Source organism: Rattus norvegicus, chromosome 14 (genome assembly GCF_036323735.1).
Source record: "Rattus norvegicus strain BN/NHsdMcwi chromosome 14, GRCr8, whole genome shotgun sequence".
NCBI lineage: Eukaryota > Metazoa > Chordata > Mammalia > Rodentia > Muridae > Rattus > Rattus norvegicus.
In genome coordinates, this window is record NC_086032.1 from 6,797,374 (window position 1) to 6,816,822 (window position 19,449).

Sequence of the window (19,449 nt, forward strand, 5' to 3'; positions counted from 1 at the left end):
TTTGTGCTCTCAGAAAACACTTCAGATTTTACCCCAGTGATGTTGGCTCCAGCTAACCAGCATCAATTGCCCACAGATATCCCTTCTATTTTTCACTCTAAAGCCTGAGCCACATGACTGAAGCTGTCTAGTTATGCTACTTGCTGGGGCTAGAACATGGTCCCCTAGTTCTATTACATTATCATCAGGTTTCTGCTTTTCAACTTCTTCACTGCCTAAGTTTAGCTGTCCTGAAACTTGTTCTGTAGACTGACCTTGAACTCTGGGATTTGTATGGCTCTGTCTCCTGAATGCTGGGATTAAAGGCATGTACTACCTTGCCCAGACCTAAGCTTTTCATGGCCACTATGCCTCAAGATCTCCATGTCAAAATCCAGGCTAGAAACTTGTGTCTTCCAGCTCAAGATCTGGATCACAGGTGAGCCTTCCAATTCTGGATTATAGTTCATTCCAGATATAGTCAAGTTGACAACCAGGAATAGCCACCACAGCTGGCTTCATAGACTTACCCAAATCACCAGATTGTTAAACAACACACATTCCATTCTTCCAGGTGAGCAGGTGTCAGATCCTCCCACTGGGGGAAAAAGTCTGCATATTTAACAAGTCTGGTTTCTCTAATGCTTATCTGTGAGTACATGGACCTCCTGTCCTTCTACACTGGATGTGTTTGGGTCTGAAAAGAAAAGTCAGGATTTAGGGCAAAGCACTAGTTTTGTATGCAGAGGAATTTTAATCCAGCAACATGGCTACTCTGATAAGGGATCATACCTAAAGGCCTTCTAGGTCTGTGTGATTTGGCTAGAATGACACATCTTTAATCTCTCTGGCTTGAATACAGACACAACCTTAATACACACCTCTAATTCCAACCTTAATACACACCTTTAATTCCAAACAATTTTGGTTTGTAGAAGGAAGCAGCCATATTTGAAAGTGCCATCTAATTGAGGGGCAGACAAAGTGATGAACCAGAGAAAGATTTGACAGAACGAGACAGAGGTAGGATATGCCCACCTCTCATGAGAAGAGACAGGAAAGAGAGGTGACTTAAGAGAGTATCAGATATATCTATATCTATATCTATATCTATATCTATATCTATATCTATATCTATATCTATACCTATACCTATACCTATACCTATACCTATACCTATATCTATATCTATACCTATATCTATATCTATATCTATACTTTATATCTATATCTATATATCGATCTATCTCTATCTATCTATCTCTCTCTCTCTCTCTCTATATATATATATATATATAGAGAGAGAGAGAGAGAGAGAAGGCAGTTTTTACCTGGACAATTTTACAACTTTACAGGTAAAGACTGAAGGAGCCAAAGAATGAAAAGAAGCCAAGAAGATTAAAACAGACTGACAGAGTTAGTTTCAGGCCAAGCAGAGCAATTCAGTCAGAAGCTGAGACAAGCCAGTTTGAATCAGTCATCTTGGAGAAGAGTTTGAGCCGGAACAGCTGAGTTGAACCAGCCAGTCCTAATTCAGGAAGAGCTAGAAAGGGTGACCTTGTCCATCAGTTAACCCCCATGATGACAATTATGTCTGATGAATAACAGTTGCATTTACCTTTGTGAGTTTTAGAACTCTGACTTATCGGTCCTTTAGCAATTAATTTCCTTCTCAGAGACGGACGAGAAGTTCCCCCTGAAATGAGAATTTAACAGTATTCACAGAGTCACACCTCAGTTAGTTCTGACAAATCGATGTGCACATGTAGCAGCTCCATCTCTATCTATCACAGTGTAGGTCCGTGTCACCACTGCTTACGGAACTGCGCCATTCACTGCCTGCCTCCCCATGCTCTTATTCCCATCACTGTACACTTGCTACTGCATACAGAGACCTGTAAACAACGGGTGGTAAATAAGGTCTGCCCTTCAAAAAATGAGAGTTTACACTCAGTCCCTTAAGATTTATTCAAAATCCATAAAACTGGTAATACTGAAACGACCCGAATCAGACCTTCTTTAAATGGTTTCATTCAAAACGTTTTAAAGAGCTTGCCCCTACTCACTGAAAGAACATATTGCATGGAAAACGGGGTGATCTCATACACAATCTGTTCTTCCTGCTTCCATTACATTTTTTTTTAATCATGCATTTATTTGGTGTATAAGAGGTCCCGAAACTTGTTTTGTTGGCTTGAAATGTGACAGTATTAAAATCAAGGATGTTGAATAAGGCTTTGTGGTTTGTTCCAATAAAGAATGGGAACGATCTATGTATTGATTTAAAAAAGAAAATCTCTTGTATTTATTTCATACTCAAATTTTAGGACATTATTCCCTAGGGTATATAGACTAGATTTTAAACACTATGCTAATCATGTAAACACCACTGAAATATGAAGGTTGAGGGTTAAAGATTTAAACAATCCTACCTTTCTCCATATCAGGTGAGCATCCATTACTCCTAGACACTAATTCCATTATGAATGGAAATGGTTGATTTTAACCTATTCGTGGCTGTAATCCTTTGTGAAATTCTACTACACGAGTATACAATCGTTTATTTATTTGTTCTATGGACACACTGTTAATTACTTGTAGTTTACTTACTTATTGCAAGTGAAGCTGGTATAGCATTTATGCGCAACATTTTGTGGGCGTGTTTTTATTCCCTTGCAAGAATACCTGGAAATGGAATTGTTGAGTCACACTGTAGGTGTCTGTTTATCATGATGGAAACCTTCCGACCTGCTTCCCAAAGTAGCTTTATCACTTTCTATTCTAGCCAGAGAGGAAAAGAGCTCTCATAGACCTGCCGGTATGGGTGCTTTTAATTTTAGCAATTTTTGTAGGCCTGGAGTGGAATTTCTTTGTGGATTTAATTAGCATTATTTCCCGATGACTAGTCATGTTGAATGCCTTTTCATGTACATATGGACTATCGATAAGCCTTCCTTCAGGTGTCTGTTGAGGTCTTCTTACTCATCAAACATCTTTGTTCTCATCACCTGATTGTAAATGCTCATATAATCAGGAATTTGTGTATATTGAGTATATTTTCACAGGTATGTCAATATTTTCTTCTAGTCTGCTTTCTCACTGATGACTGTGGGTAAGTAAAAGCTTTTAATGTTGATGAAGTATGCTTCTCTCCCCCCCCCCTTTTTTTTCAGAGCGAATACATTTATTTGCTCTAAGAAATCTTACTCTACCACAAGATCAGAGTTTTGTTTTTCATTTAGAAGACACATATTATTTTACTAGCTTTACATTTTTTTTAACCCTCACATTGCGGTACATATCTTTTCTTGACTTAGTATTCATTCAGAGTGCGGGGTAAGAGCTGAAGTTCAGTGTCTCCTTGTCAATGTTGAGTTACTTTTGACTTTTGCTACAGAAACAAGTTGGGAGTGCTACATGGTGGCAGAGGGCTTGTTTAGCCGGTGTAGGCCTTGACATCTGGTTCCTAACACAGAAAGGGTGGGAAGAGAGAAGCAGAGGAGAGAAAGGACATTCACACCAATAATTTAGAAGCTGTCTATTGTGAAGTTGTTTGCCTGTCCATCTATAGTTTTATACTAGGAAGCCGTATAAGTAGACCAAGTGGAAAGTAAAAATTAATAGTCAGCTACTGGTTCTTATCGAACTTGAATTCAAAACAAAGAAACAACCAGAGCGGTGTTGGGAGTCCTAGAGTGAAAGCTCACCCAACCTCTATTCCCGAACTTTCTTCTTGGGTAACACAGCACAGAGACAGCGAACCCGACGTGGTTCCTTAGGAATTCAGGACGTGTCACAGGGTCTGCCATCTCTTTTGGCTTTACACCTGCTTTATCATCTTCATCACCCCATGACAGAAGCTCCTTGTTCAAGTCAGCGGGCCAGTTCCAAGGCATGGTGTGGAAACTGGCATTTTAGCACTACTTGGTTCAACAGACTGGAAACCCATCTGAAAGGTGTTTGAGAAAAACTGGCATTGAATCTCATTGTGTAGCTTGAGAAAGTCCAAAGACTAGGATTACTTTCGAAATATGTATTGAAAAGATGGCTTATGTGTTTTGGTAGACATTTTAATAGTGCAAGTGCTCTGTGGATCATTCCATCAAGCTATCATATGTACATACATATATATTGTGTGCAATTCATATATATGAATTGTATATGAATATATATGCATTATATATATAATTTAAAACTTATAGCAAAATCAGAAAAGCTGCTTACAAATGAAATATGTAGTAAATGCATTTTACATTAGTTTCCCATGGAATTTTCTGCCAGCAGAAAATGAGTACCCAGTACCCTAATTTATTAACTCAAATTGTCAGTAGTTTCTTTCTACCTTAAACTGCAGTATAAACACCAGTCTAGCGAGTTTGCTTTAATGGATATTTATGCAGGGATTTTACAAAATAGGAAGACAGAGAAGTGGAGTTGGACAAATGACCTCTGTGTTCCGGGCGCAGGTCCAATCTTGCTTCCCTTCTGAGGTTGAGTCCATCTCTTGTTTGTTTTGACATTCAGAGAGATGGTACACCTCTGTCTTTCTTCACTGTTTGCAAAAAGCTGAGGTAGTTGAAAGACGAGGGCGACTGGCTTCCCAATGGCTTTTTGATCTGCCCTTGGTGCTGTGCAGAGCTGGAGCGAGAGGCAGAGAAGATGCTTCTTGGCTTTGTGCAGAATCCCTTCCACCCCATCCCCCGCCAGCGCTGAATTTGCAGATCGCGGCCGCCACATTCCCGTTCCTTTACATTCCGAAGCCTGCTTCTCATTTTGCCAGAAAACGAGGTAGCTGTAGCCACAGATAGACTTTTTCCTTTTTCTCTTTCCTCCTCCTACCCCTCCCTAGACCTCTCTGGGCTTTGACGTCATGTGTGCTCCTTTCAGTTGCCATAGCAACCCCATTCCCCAAGCCCTCTGTCCGTCTCCTCTGGTAGGCTCCACAATGGTACAGGCAGCCTCCCGCTGCACAATGGTTTCCAGGCAGTGAGAGGGTGATTCAGCAAGCCGCTCTCTCTTCTCTTAAGCCTCCTCGTCTCCGTTTATTTTTATGGGGGTGGGTGGTGCTTCTTATATGCTTACCCTTTTTTTTTCTATTTTCATTTTTACATATTTCCCTTTTCTTCCTCACTCCTCAATTCCTAGGGGCTTGAGTGAGCTAAAGATTGGGTCTTCTTGGAAATCACCTGTCTGTTATTATTTTTAAACAATCTCTGCACCTCCAAAGACTCTCCTCCTTATTCCGGTTTGGAATGTGGCTAATGAAAGCCCAGTAGGGAGGATTTCTGGGGCAAACAGGCGGACCAGGATCCTGGTTCTCAGGCACGGAATGGTAGGTGACTCCTTGCTCATTCTGGGTTCTAACCTGGTTTGGGAGGGTGGATGATATCTGTCATTGCTCCTGGTGGGATGGGAGAGAGCTTGAAAAAGTAGGAAGTGAGGGTGTTGGAGAGCCGGTCTAACGAAGCGTACTATCTCTGGGCAGGAAGACTGGCGTTCTCTCTGGGCAAGCATCTCTTCTCAGAGAGATGCTGAAACCTTTCTGTTTGGAATGAAGGATTCCAGAAGGTGGGACAGACCGTTATTATTATGACTTGGCAGAGTAAAAGAAACACACACCAGGGTGCAGAAAGAGAGAGGAGAGAGGAGAGAGGAGAGAGGAGAGAGGAGAGAGGAGAGAGAGGAGAGAGAGAGAGAGAGAGAGAGAGAGAGAGAGAGAGAGAGAGAGAGAGAGGCTTGCTTAGAAGTCTGGATCTCACTTTTATCTGAGAAATGTTATGGGTCTCATAAAAACATTCAAAAAATGTCATTAGTAAACATAAATGTTTATTTCCAGACTGGTTTAACTTAAATATTGCAGAATAGATTCATAGAGTTTAGAGGTCTTTACAAATATATTAGAACTATGTTCCTCTGGTAGAAAGACCCCGAGTTAAATCTGGGCTGCAGACAGGAGCACAGAACAGGGACCAGAGCAGGGAAAGGAGCAAACACTGGCACTGCAGGCGGGCAGCCGCCTAGGTGAAGGTCCCTTTAAGAAAGTGATCTTCCAGTCACAGCGGGCAGCGTTTTTCTATGGCAAGGTTCCCAGGTATTCTGTGCTGAGATGCTGTGTCCCCTAGAAATGTCAGAGCATTTTCAGAAAGGAAAAGGAGCTGCCACTGGAAGAGAGATGATGATACAGCTATCAGAATTTATATGTTTGTGCTTCAGAGGATAAGTGTGCTTTATTCGAAAACCTCCAAGTAAATCAGGCTATGGATATTTCAAGAAAACTATATATATATATATATATATATATATATATATATATATATATATATATATATACCTTCCACCATTTAAATAAGGGACTAAGGTGCTGGTTTGACTTCCTTTTGCAGATAACTTTCAAGGGCATTGCAATTTGGCCACAAAAAGGAATGTATTACCCCAGGGCTGTAGGTTTTGGAGCAGCCACAAGGTTGTTTACATGGTCTGCATTTACTGCAGAGCAATATGTCTGCATGACAGAGATAACTTTCACGAACACAGGCTAAGTCATATGGGACAAGCCACAGCTAGGAGTGAAGGAAGGCTAGCGTTACCAGGCACTACCTGTCCAATTTCTGCCCCTTTTTAATGCTGCTTTTCTGGGTCCTGGACCGGTTTGCAGAATGCTGATCAACATATTTAAAATGGTTGCGGTAGCAGCCACTTCTCTCAGAGAGGCTTCAGTAGACGGCTGTCCTCAGTGAGCATGTATGCACAGGAGCCATGCTCATGAATGAATTCACGAGCTTCCAACTCCACTTTGGGATCATAGGGACTTAGGGCTAGAACAGTTTGATGTAGCAGTCTGGCTGCTTCTGGTGTGTGCCTCCTTTCTTTCTTTGAAAAACAAGAAACAACAAACAAACAACAAACCTTGGTCTTACCCTTCAAATTGACACAAATTGTACAGCTTATGTATCTACTTGCACTAGAAAGGATCGTCTTTTCCCCACAGTGGGACTAGAAAAGCAGATGAGAAAGGTGGTTTGACCTTAAGTGTGAGTTTCCCGCTTCCTCATTGGCTTCCCCTTCTCTCCGGTCACGAGCGGCTTTCATTTTCAGGACGGAATCTTTGCAGTTGTAATGAAAGAGGGTCCTGGTGACTGGGAAGCCCAAACTACCTGGGGAGTGGCGAATTCAGCTGCCTCCAGCTTCCTTCCTGCCGTCCCTCAAAACAGCATCTGCTAGGGGAGGGGTATGTTTGCATGCCGGAAGGGGCGATTCCCCCAGGAACTGAGAGTGCTCTCTCTCTGTCATTGTCTAGCGCATCTGCAGCTAGTACTACGGCTTCATAGTACGTGGTCAAGATGTTTCAAGGTTAAGAGGAACTGAGCGGTGATATGGATGCTATAGAACGTGTCATTTTAAATCTACAGCAAAACTCACTCACTGTCAGTGTGTGCTATAGGAATATCGGAAGCAAAGGAGATTTGCCTAATGTAAACGATCGAAGGCACGTACATATATTAAAAGTTATATCCTAGCCTCGTGTGAATGAACCTGTTTCTTTCACTGTGAGCCTAGCCACGAAGGCTTTCCATCTTGATGACAAGATAAAGAGCAAGGGAGGTTTCCTTGTTTGCTAAGTGCGGGGCTCAGGAGTGTTTGCTTCTTGCTCCAGAAGCTGACCTCAGGTCACATTTGTAGCCAGAGGCAGGATGTGGAGCGGAATGGATGTGAGTTAAGCCAAGCAAATCTTTGGTTGCTCGTCAGGAAAATGGGCTGCTAGCGAAGGCTTCCTGCAATCTGTAGGAGAAGCAAACGCGCCCACACGGAGAGGACCTCATTCCCGTTCCCCTGCTTCCTGTACGGTTCTTCCCAACGTTCTTGCTTGGCCCAGTGGCAATCTTGTCTAGAGGGGCGCAGAAGTGTACAGTAGGGTCTAGAAAGAAGCACAGCATTCTCCTTGCTGCAGGCATGCCTGTCCAGGAGGTCCTACCACACAGGCACCTGCTACTGCGGCCCTAGGAGGTCCTACCACTCAGGCATCTGCTACTGCGCCTTCTCCGGAGCTAGGAGGGGAGGGCTCGTGGGGAAAGCGGCCTACAGGCTCCCGGGAGGGAAGCTGCATCAGTCAAGGCGAACCAAATCCATTTGTGTCTTCAGCATATTGAGAATATTTATTGCATTACATAATCTTGTGTTGAGACTTGGTGCTGCCGATTCGGGTAAAAGGGCTTGCTGCATGTTGTGTGAAGAGAAATTGTCTTCCAGAACAGAGCTTGCGTGTGTTAGTTCCTCCCTGGAGGCTTTGATACTGAAGTTCAAGTGTTTTGAGCCAATGCTGCCCCCGACCCCCGCCAGCCCCACAGTTTGAGTACATTTCAATCCATGAGCTAATTAAAGTACAGAAAAGAAAGTTAAAAACTCTGACCGCTGAGGACCATTGTTTCCCCCTATGTTTAATGTTGTAATAGTGAATCTTGGTAAAATGAGTGGAAACACCAGGTAACACTGAAAAAATCTCTGGCTCAAACTTGTATGTTTGAGAGCAGTTTCCAAACACACCTATTTTCAGTAAAGGATTTCATAGTCTTATTGACGTTTTGGACCCACAACAAGCTACTTTGGCCTTTCTCACCCTTCTTATCCCTGGTGCCTCCAAGATACAAAACCTACAGATTTCATAAAATAATGCAGGTGGGAATGGAAACCCAAGTTCTGTACAGAAAAATAAATGACAACCAGCTCCTGTGGAATTATTCCAGTCACAGTCTCTCAAATGCTCTGAGACTGTGATTGAAGGTGTAGCCATGGCACAAGGCACCAGGCATGGCACAGGACACCAGGTATGGCACAGGGCACCAGGCATGGCACAGGGTACCAGGTATGGCACGGGGCACCAGGTGTGGCACGGGGCACCAGGCGTGGCACAGGGTACCAGGTATGGCACAGGCGTCAGGCATTGCTAAGCAGCTTGCACAGTAAGAGAGAGGATTCTACTCAATCCTCCCCTTACCCCTCCCCCTTCTCTCCTGAACGTCAGGAGTAAGACAAAAACATAAACAGCAGAGACTTAAAAGCACTGGAAATGAATGCCAGTGGGGTTCCCTCACAGAAATAAAGTCCTGGCGTGTGGCTAGTGGCCTGCCTGTATGTACTAGACACTTCCTAAGTGTGGGATCTTGGAGCCATTGTTCTCTTTCTGTGTGGAAATGGGACCTGAAACCACAGAGTGTAAAAGCAGGTTTCTAGGTCTACTTACTTGGCTCTTTTTACTCTGTGTCTCGGCGGGGGGGTGGGAGGAGCCGGGGGTGGGGTGGGGGTGGTGGGGGAGCTTCCCTCTTCACACCAATTACCTCGCCCGACAGTAATTTCCTGTGCTTTCAGATACTGTCTTGTTCATCCTAGCACACAGTAGGCACACTAGGCACACAACAGGTGTCTGTCAAGTGGGAAGTGCTTTGCATAGAAGACGGTGAGAGGGGCTTCAGCTGTCGGAGTTGATGCTTGTGTGGGGGGTTGAGTTGAGCATTGAGGATGGGACAGCTTGATGGCCAGTATAACAGGAACAGGGGAGAGGAAGATATGCTCCGCTCTAAAATAGCGATGTATGAAGAAGAAGCAGGGCACGCTGGGATGTTAGAAGTAGGTGAGCGGATGGTGGGAAAGGTATTCCTAGGGAAAATGGCCATACTCTGGCTGGGGCGGGGTGAGACCCTTGTTTGACCAGAAGGGAGATTATTTTAGGATGGCGGCCATATTTGATAAGCCGTTTGACAATAGGTAGGTAGAACATTGAAAACTTGTCATGGGCCATGAGAATCTGCTCTAAACTAAGGCAGACAGCAAGGATAAAGAGCGAAAGGTTTGTGGTAAGATCGGTTTACTAAAGCGGCGTCTTTTGCCTCCAAGCCAGCATCAACTTAATTTCATGCTGTGGATTCCGGAGGATCCTTTTTGTTGGTAACCACGTAGCCGTTCTTCCGGTGAACTCCACCGTAAAGAGAAGACGATGCTCCAATGGAGGCTGATTGATGTATCTCGAGACTAAGTCCACAGTTAGAAAAGTAAATATCCTCTCCGCTCAAATAATTATTAACAGAGTTCTATGTTCAGATTTTACAAGCTTTTTCCTGTTCCGCTATGGAGGCCGCCAAAGTTTCTTCATTTGCAACAGATTTTGACAGAGGCGCTTATCTCAAATGTCCTGTGTCGTTTCCCTGCTCCTTGCCACCTGGGAAATGGCTCTATTGTGTTTGGTGTTAGTATTTTGGTGTTAATCGTGAAGACGAAATTTAGTGTGAGATCTTAAAATCAAACCGAAGTTCCGTTCTGTTCTGATTTCAGGCTATTGTGAGAGCGCCACCAGCAGGACCATCGCAGATCTTGGTTATGGCTGCTCACGCAAGAGGCTGTTGATGTAGACCCCCTTTCCCGTAGATGAGAAATCACACGAGCAGTGGTGAGTGAAACGGCTACAAATGTTCTTTGGTAGGACGTTTGATAGTCAACAAGACCCATTTACCGTGTCGACACATATCACCTCGTGTAGATCGATCTGAAGAAGCACTGTTCAAGATGGAGTCAGTCTAGGCAGAAGTCATTGGAAAAGAGCTTGTTCATTAATTGATGGTGTGGTGCTTCTAATACTGCGGATAATTCTGTGGTTTTGAGACACACCACAGCGATCATCTCCACGAGCCATCCCGGTCTACGTAGGATCGCTTCAGTTAGTAACTCCATGTTGTAGAGTAAAGGTCGGGTAACATCCTCTTATGTGGCATTGTCTGTTTGCTACTGATTAAACTCTTTGAGGGGAAAAATTGGTTCTGAGCTGAATTATGATGGGTTGATTTCAGACCAAGCCTGCATGTGCCACCCCACACCCAACCCCCTCACGCACGTCATTTAGCGCTTCAGACACACGGGAGAGAGAACCCCATCACATTTGTGGACATTTTCAGCTACAGATCCATCTACTCAGGAAATCAACATTAAAGTTATAGTTAATTGCTCTACTACTTAGAATGATTTGAAAAAATGTATTATTTTATGAAAATATCAGCACGCCGAAATACAGTGTCTAAAGTCAAATCTACACTTGCATCACAGTTACTAAAGTTAGCAGTTAGTAAGCCAAAGTCCAGGTGAGGAAGCTACAGTCTGCCAGATAACATCTCTGAGGAACAGAATGCAGAATCAGTGCCTGGAAGCTGTTGGTGTTGGTGATCAATAATGCCTCACTTCCATTGGCCTGGTGGCTCCTTCCGCAAGGCTGTCCCATGTCTTAATGTGGCTCTTCTGCACAAATCTGAGAAAATAAATTCTATAGCGATTCACGTTATGGTTTTTACAATCTGCCAACCATCACACCCAAGATGCAAATCCAATATCCAAGATCCACTATAGTGTGCTTTACAAGAATGTGTTGTGTGTTCGTTATAAAGGGACGATCATGTAATTGCCAATAACCAACCACTTACGATCTATAACAATGACAGCTTTATATGGTTGACTCTAATATGTTGCTATATGTTACGCGATTAGAAGGCGTGCTCTATCCCCAGGCTAAACATTTATCTATTAAGCTAACACTTAACGAGAGTCGGTTGTGCAGATACGCTGTTGGCTTGTTGACTAGATGGAATTCTCTGTCTTAAAGGACTTTTCAGTTTAAAGAATGTGCCACTTACATGATGTGCTATTACTAGGACCAATATATCCTAGAGATTGTATACTCGTGAAGTGTGATTCAGTAGGTGGACACGGGATTCAAAGGGATTTCAGAGAATGTCACAGATACAGTGAAAACGAGTCAAGGAAGACTTCACGGAAGGGATGTTTTAGTGGAGTCTTACGTGGAGCAAGAGGTTAGCCAGAGGAAAGGCACAGTTAACACATGGCGGGGACACTTAGACAATCAGCCGCAGGAGTGATTGCCGGGAGCTCAGCATCGGTGGAGAGGGGTACAGGAGACACGTGAATGATCTCATAGACAAAGCTAAGGTGCTTGGATTTGTATAGAAATGGAGAAATTTGTACAGTCGGAGAGTGATGCAACTGGCTTACTTTAAAATTGTAGATGTTTCATCCACTAGAAGAACTTACTATGTCTTCTATTATCTGTGATATAATGTATGCTATAATCAGAAATGGAAGGTGAAGATAATCATGCATCATACTTCACAGTCTCCCAGCAAGCACTGTGTGCCTCAGTCTCCCAGCAAGCACTGCGTGCCCCCACAGTCTCCCAGCAAGCCCTGCATTCCCCACAGTCTCCCAGCAAGCCCTGCATTCCCCACAGTCTCCCAGCAAGCCCTGCGTGCCCCTCAGTCTCCCAGCAAGCCCTGCGTGCCCCTCAGTCTCCCAGCAAGCACTGTGTGCCTCAGTCTCCCAGCAAGCACTGCGTTCCCCCACAGTCTCCCAGCAAGCCCTGCGTGCCCCTCAGTCTCCCAGCAAGCCCTGCATTCCCCACAGTCTCCCAGCAAGCCCTGCGTGCCCCTCAGTCTCCCAGCAAGTGTGCTCCAGTCTCCCAGCAAGCCCTGGGTGCCCCAGGTCATATACCTTTCCCTCTATAGCCTAGGAACCTTACCTGTCACCCACCCCTGCTGCTCTCTGTAGAATTTATAACTAAGTGGCTCTACAATATATGTCTCAGTTTATCTGCACTTTAGTTCCACATCTCTGTCCTTATAGTATATGCTTAATCCTCTGATGCTAACGTTCACACGTATAGCATATTTGTGTGAGTTGGTGCATAGCATTTTATTGTAGAAATCTACAAAAATTTGCTCGTCCTTTTGCTGTTGACAGGCATTCAGATGGTATCACATGTGTCTAGAATAAATATCAAGAGAAGGAATCGCTAAGTTTTGGGGCATTCGTGCCTTTAATTTTAATAGATAATTCAGAAACATGTTTAAGTTGGACACACCGTGTCTTCCTTGTACTTCATTTGCAAGTTCCTATGTTTTTCTCCTCAGGTGGAGGTGTAATTATACTCATATAAGTATCAATTTGCATTTCGCTGATTACTAATGAGGAATACCATTCCATTTTCTTAATGTGGCCAATTAATGCTCTTCTCTTGTGAAATGCCTGTTGCAGCCTTTTTAAGATTTGTTTCTCAAAGTCGCATCATTTTTGAACTCTTACTGGGCAATAGGCAGCACGCCAAGTACTTTACAAACATTAATCTTCAGTCATGTCTGTGATTTACAGAACAGGGGATGCAGAGTTTAGGAGGTTAAAAACTCGCGACAGATAATGAAGAAGCAATGGACTTAGCCCTCAACATGAGGTCTTCCTGATTCGAGAGTTCTTTAGTTTCTCAGAGTTTGTTCAGGGGCTAATGAGGCCAAGGCCAGAGGGAACACTGAAGTGCTGCTGCAGGAAAAAAGAATACTGAGAGCATGAAGAATGGCTGGCAGTGGCTGTACACCAAAGGAGTAGACCTGGAAATGAATGTCATTGGTGGTGAAGAAGGTGGGGATGGGAAATGTCACAGGTTGTCATATCTGTAGGCATGGCAGATTTCATGTAAGCCATATACAAGGATTTATAGTCTTGGTATTCTTAGAGCCTCGAAGAACATATCTTATGATTGTAATATTTAATACGAAGTTAATTAAAGCCCGTAGGGCTATAAAGTGTAGGGTTAAAAAGAGACTACAGTGTTTATTTGGGTCAACTCTTTACTTCCTAAAGGATGTGGTAGGAGTTGCTACAGAGAGCGGGTGGCTTTTTCAAGACCATGTATCACCAAGCGTCATGTTAAGAGTAGACACTAGGACTGCAAAAAAAAAAAATGCAAAGAAAGAGCAAATAACAACTGCCTGGTTTTAAAATTAATGAGTGGAACTAAAAATCAACCCATCTTTATCCTAAATGCTTCTCAGGTTAGTATCCTTTGGTCTAAGTCTGCTATCACTGTCGCCAAGTAGGCTCTGTCATCTTTATTTGACTTCTTCAAGTAGCTTGGCATCATATCTTTTTGCCGATGGTTCTACCAATGAAACCACACATGTTTAATTTATTTTACAGGCATTACTGTAAGACCTGCCTGCATAAGGACTCTTCATTATACTTTCTTGCCCATGTAATAATTTCTGTTCTCCTTAAAGAGCACCATATTCCTGTCCAGTCCCATCTTAGCGGCTCCTGTCACCTAACAGTGTTGGGTACTCCAATGGGTCTCAATGCACCCCCATACTCACTTGTCCTGGTCCTCTGTGGTTTGCTGCATCTTCTCTGTTCTGACTGTATTCACTCTGCCTGTTGCTTGGAGATGGCCCCAACTTACAATACATTGACTTGTGGGTTTTGTTTTTTGTTTTGCCTCACATTAATGCACATATGATATGTATCTACTAAGAATCGTGTTTCGGTAACTAAGGAATGCAGAGACAGGAGAAATAGTCTTTCATAGGGGAGAACCTTCCCAAATGCTACTCCAGGACCAAGTGGTCAGCCCTGAAATCAAATACATACACGTGATACTATACAGACTGTGCAAGTTACATTTATATACTTAGAAATATATATGTAAATATGTAGTGTGTGTGTGTGTGTGTGTGTGTATGTGTGTGTGTGTATGTGTGTAACAATGAAAGAAAAAGATCATGAATTTGAGAGAGGGCAAAGGGTTACATGGGGGGGGATGATGTAATTATATTTTAATTTCAAAAGCAAGAAGTTGGACATCTTAGCGAGGCTGCAGGGGTCCACACTACTCTCTGAGTTTCGCCATGCCACCCAAAAATGACAACAAGAAGAAAAATGCCGGAAAGTCGGCCAAAAAAGACAAAGACCCATTAAGTAAATATGGTGGCAAGGCCAAAAAGAAGTGGTCCAAAGGCAAAGTTCAGGACAATCTGAACAACCTCATCCTGCCTGACAAAGCTACTACGTCCGACGAACCTTGTAAGGAAGTTCCCAAACTATAGCTTATGGCTCCAGCTGTGGTCTCCGAGAGACTGGAGATCCACGGGTCCATGGCCAGTGCAGCCCTTCAGGAGCCACTTAGTAAAGGGCTTAGGAGGCTGGCTTCAAAGCACAGAGCCCAAGTAGTTGACACCGGAAACACAAAGGGTGGAGACGCCCCAGCTGCTGGTGAATCAGCTGTACATATGGGAAAACAAAAGTTTATTGAATCAAAAAAAAAAAAAGTCATTAAGAAGAATCCTGCTTCAGATTTTGAGGCTTGACCATTTGCCCCGCTGGTGATACTTAACTGTGATGATTAAAGGCAGCAGGGATCTGCACATCCCAATTAGGTACGTGGAATACACATGTTGTTATAAAGCAGGCTTTGCATTGGACGACTTGGGCCAACTGGTGGCTAATAGAAGTATCTTGAGTCCATTTAAGATGAGATGAGCCAAGATAGGATGTCTGTAAGGTTAGGCTTGTCAAGGGTGCTTTTGACCTCTGGTAGTGTTTGCTTGCAATCAGTTTGCTGGAGAGAACATCCCAGTCAGAAGAACAAGTACACTGGCCTAGGATGACTATGGTGGTTGCTTCCCCATCCCTCCAACCATAACCCTGACAAATGAGATTTAAAGGAGGAAGGGCCCATTGTCTCGTGGAAGGATGTTGGAAGAGCCGTAGATGATGTCAGAACCGTAGTTGGATTCGTCCCATGGTGTTTGGATCAGGGAGTACAGAGGGCTGCACTGGGCTGTCATCCTCGAAGGTCTGCACTAGTGACCTCCCTCCTGAAGTCCGATGCATAAAGTCAAGGTGTTCCAATCCATGACCCTGTGGGGGACATTCCAAACTCATCCACGACGCCATCCTTTCAACCATTTGCTACATTAGAAGGCACAGCGTGGCCTCTTCTAGAGCTGAACAGAACTGCAGCATCTCAGGTCCCCTGAGACCCACTGACTCAGAATGTTTCTTAACAGGACTCGAGTGATTTCACGCACACTAAAAATTAAACGCACTGTGTACGTTGGCTCCAGCCCTCTTCTGGTGTCTTCTCTTCGAGGTTGTCTTTCCATTCAGCATCTTTCCCAGTTCCTTTGGAGCAATCTGAGCAGATTCCCCTCACCGTGTCCCACAGTGCCTTATTATGCATCTTCTGTGTGATCCCGCATCAGCTTGGAAGTAATCCTGGTCAGATTTATTTACCTTTGAAGCTCCTTCATATAGCCCAGTATTTGCTACTCTGTCCTTAGCAGGCACCGAGTTCATACTTGTTGAATGATTGTTTCTTGAAATATGAATGAAAAAGAGACAGGCAATACAAGAAACAGACATACAGAATGGCAGATGCAGGACCCAGGAAGACCGAGGGGGGAAGTGTATGGCTCCAGATAGAAATAATTAAGCTCTGTAAAAGCCCCCGGAATTGTCTGGAAAATGGCTTGAAAGAAATTCACAGTCTCCTCTAAGTAGGTGATGCAAGTGATGGTCTGTGTCGTTTGACACCTCTGTCAGAGGGGATGACTTTAATTTCATTTTTATAAGCATTGGCTAATTTTTGACGAAATTAATTTTGCTTTCCTAAACAAAGTACCCACTGTCCTTTTTACCATTTGAAGGGCATTGGAATCCCATGCGACGCTACTGTTGGGAAGGAAGTGGGTCTTGAACGTGGGAGAGAGGATAGTGAAGACTGAGTACATGTGCCTTGTGATAGGTAATCAGGAGACCTCACACCGTTTAGCCCGGAGAAGAGAGATGGGGGGGGGGTGCGCTGAGACTGGGCACTGAGGAGAGTGGCTGCTTTAAAATACTTTGAGGGCTCTTTGGGAGAAGTTAGAAGGTACAAGATTGGTTTTCGATTGTGAATGGAGGACAGACAGTAGATATTACACCCAGGAGAGCGTGTTGATTGTGGAACTGCTTCTATGTACATGTTTATGAACATAGTAACTTCAGGTCTGTGTAAATGTTTGTGCACCCTCATGGTTCACCATGTAGGGAAGGCTTGTTAGGAGCTCTCTTGCTCTGTGTGGGAAAAGGAAGTCAATGGCCTCTGAGCCTCGAGATCCTTAGGATCCCAGAATTACAGTTGCCCAGACAAGAGCAGGAAGAAGGAAGCCACAGTAAAGCTCAGGCTGTCAGCCTATGTGGCTGACCACCGCATACCAAACACTTGAAGCGCTCTGCCTATGCCGGGCCATTCGGCCCTTCCGGAGACCCTTCTGAACACACTGATTTCACAAACGATGACAAGGAAGTGGAAACTATTTCGTGATTCTTCCCAAGTCATGAAGTCAGTGGTGGCAGAGTCCAGGGACTTTTACTTTGAGCCACATACATTAAAAAAAAAAAAAGATCTATGTTCTGTAGCGTTAAAGATGAAAGTTGGGTCTGAATGGAGCCTTCAGACACTGATTAGTTAAATTCTAGGTAAACACAGAGGCAAGAATCCCGAGAAACAATACATAGTGACTAAAGTAAGAGACCCCATTCTCACAGATTTGTGGGACCAAACACCTTACAAGTGAACCAGGTCAGGGACTAATCTGGTCTGACATTCCCAGGACTGTTCTGTCTTGATTCTCAGTAACTGCCAACCTACTGAGATGGGAAGCTAAATACGTAGGATTATTTAAACTCAGTGAAACTGGGAAAAGTATTCCTTTTTTCTATTGGATATTTTATTTATTTACATTTCGAATGTTATCCCCTTTCCCGGTTTCCCCTCTGGAACTCCCTATTCCACCCCCCTCCTTCTGCTTCTATGAGGGTGCTCCCCCATCCATCCACCCACTCCTGCCTCCTCGCCCTGGCACTCCCCTACACTTGGGCATTGAGCCTTCCCAGGACCAAGGGCCTCTCCTCCCATTGATGTCTGACAAGGCCATCCCTTGCTACGTATGTGACTGGAGCCATGGGTCCCTCCATGTGTACTCTTTGGTTGGTGGTTTAGTCCCTGGGAGCTCTGGAGGTCTGGTTGGTTGATATTGTTGTTCTGGAGAAGTCCTCATAATCAGAGTACTCAGTTTCTCTCCCAAATTCATTCATTCATTCATTCTTTCTTTATTTATTATTTGTTTGATTTTTGCTTTTCAAGGCAGGGTTTCTCTGTGTAGTTCTGGCTGTCCTGGAACTCTTTTTCTAGACCAGGCTGACCTCGAACTCACAGATATCTGTCTGCCTCTGTCTCCTGAGCGCTGGGACCGAAGGTGTGCATTACCATGCTTGGCTTTCCTCCCAAGTTTATATACTAAATCTGAACTCCTAAGTTGACCTGGCCTTTGGGAGATGATTACATCAGAGGGGTGGGTCCTTATCCTGAGAAAAATGTCCCTATAACAGAATCCAGAGGTTCTTCTGGCAAGTGAGCGAGGCCCGCTACAAGCCAGGACATCTGATTGTATCCTCCATTTGCCAGCCTGCAGAATTGCCAGCATTGTTTGTTTCACAAGCTCCCGCTATAGACTACGTTGTTGCTACTTTGTTACGGCAGCTCAGGTGGACCAAGATTCTCCAGTTCCGCACACAACCTGGAGAGGTTTTTACACTGATTGATTTGCCCCCTCAAGCTATGGGCCTCTAAGGATGTTGGATGCTGAGTCACTGAAGTAATCGACACCAGATCACATACTTTACTGTTTCAGGGAAAGCTGGGTTTCCCTGGCTCGTATTTAGAGAGGAAATTAGTGTCTCCAAAGCTTTCATTATCTCTCAGGGGTTTCATGAAAAAGTCTTTGTATTCTGAGAACTGGCATTAGAGGAACTATTATTGAAACCAGGGTTTGAGATACTAATGAGAGTTCCTGTAATATGGGAATTGTTTTCAAGTTAGAATTGAAAGAATTTGGTTTATAGTATTTGTTGCACGTACCAATTTATTATAGTCAGAATATAAAAAAGTGTACACATTAGATGATTCACTGTTTTCTTTTTAGCTGTCCTCTTTGGGAGTGTAGTTTGTGGGTATATTAAATTCTGTGACCCACTTTTAAGCCTCTTCAGATTGGGATATGAACAACCTTGATGGTAGTGCTTTTAGAAAAATGATGGATTTTGAGACTCAACAGAATTCAGCTTTGGAGTACAACTTAGTGTGTGTGTATGTGTGTGTGTGTGTGTGTGTGTGTGTGTGAGTGTTTGAGTGTGTGTGTGAATGCATGAGTGTGTGAGTGTGAGTGTGTGTGAATGCATGAGTGTGTGAGTGTGTGAGTGTGAGTGTGTGTGAATGCACGAGTGTGTGAGTGTGTGAGTGTGAGTGTGTGAGAGTATTAGTGTGTGAATGTGTGTGTGTGTGTGTGTGTGTGTACACATGTATGAGTATGAGAGAACAACATGTGGCAGTTGGCTTTGTCATTTCCTCAGGGGTACTCTGGGTTTGCACTCAGGTCATCAGGCTTGGCAGCAATCACCTTTACCCACAGATACATCTTGTTGATCCCCTGGGGTGGTGGGGGGAGACCATGAAAGACTGACTAGAAAACAATTACAAGTCTTTTTAAAATTTGGGAGTTTCCATAAATATAACCTTTCACGGGCCCACTGACTATCCTGTCTCCCACAGCA

The 19,449-nt window shown here is 43.8% G+C and overlaps 1 protein-coding gene and 1 pseudogene across 7 annotated transcripts in view; both read left to right on the forward strand.

The window, feature by feature from the left end:
* The first annotated feature begins 4,873 nt into the window (after positions 1-4,873).
* Positions 4,874-19,449, forward strand: part of Mapk10 (mitogen activated protein kinase 10) — a 291,857-nt gene continuing 277,281 nt past the window's right edge. For 3 of the 7 annotated variants that reach the window (NM_012806.2, NM_001270556.1, NM_001318190.1), the window contains exons 1-2: positions 4,921-5,311; positions 10,303-10,417. The gene's annotated coding sequence lies outside the window, so the exon portion shown is untranslated. Of the gene's footprint in view, positions 5,312-9,872; positions 10,023-10,302; positions 10,418-19,449 lie in introns of those variants that run through there. The other 4 variants (XM_017599084.3, XM_017599083.3, XM_063272867.1 and 1 more) reach the window with 3 other exon arrangements.
* LOC134481820 (small ribosomal subunit protein eS25-like) lies at positions 10,424-15,293 on the forward strand (annotated as a pseudogene).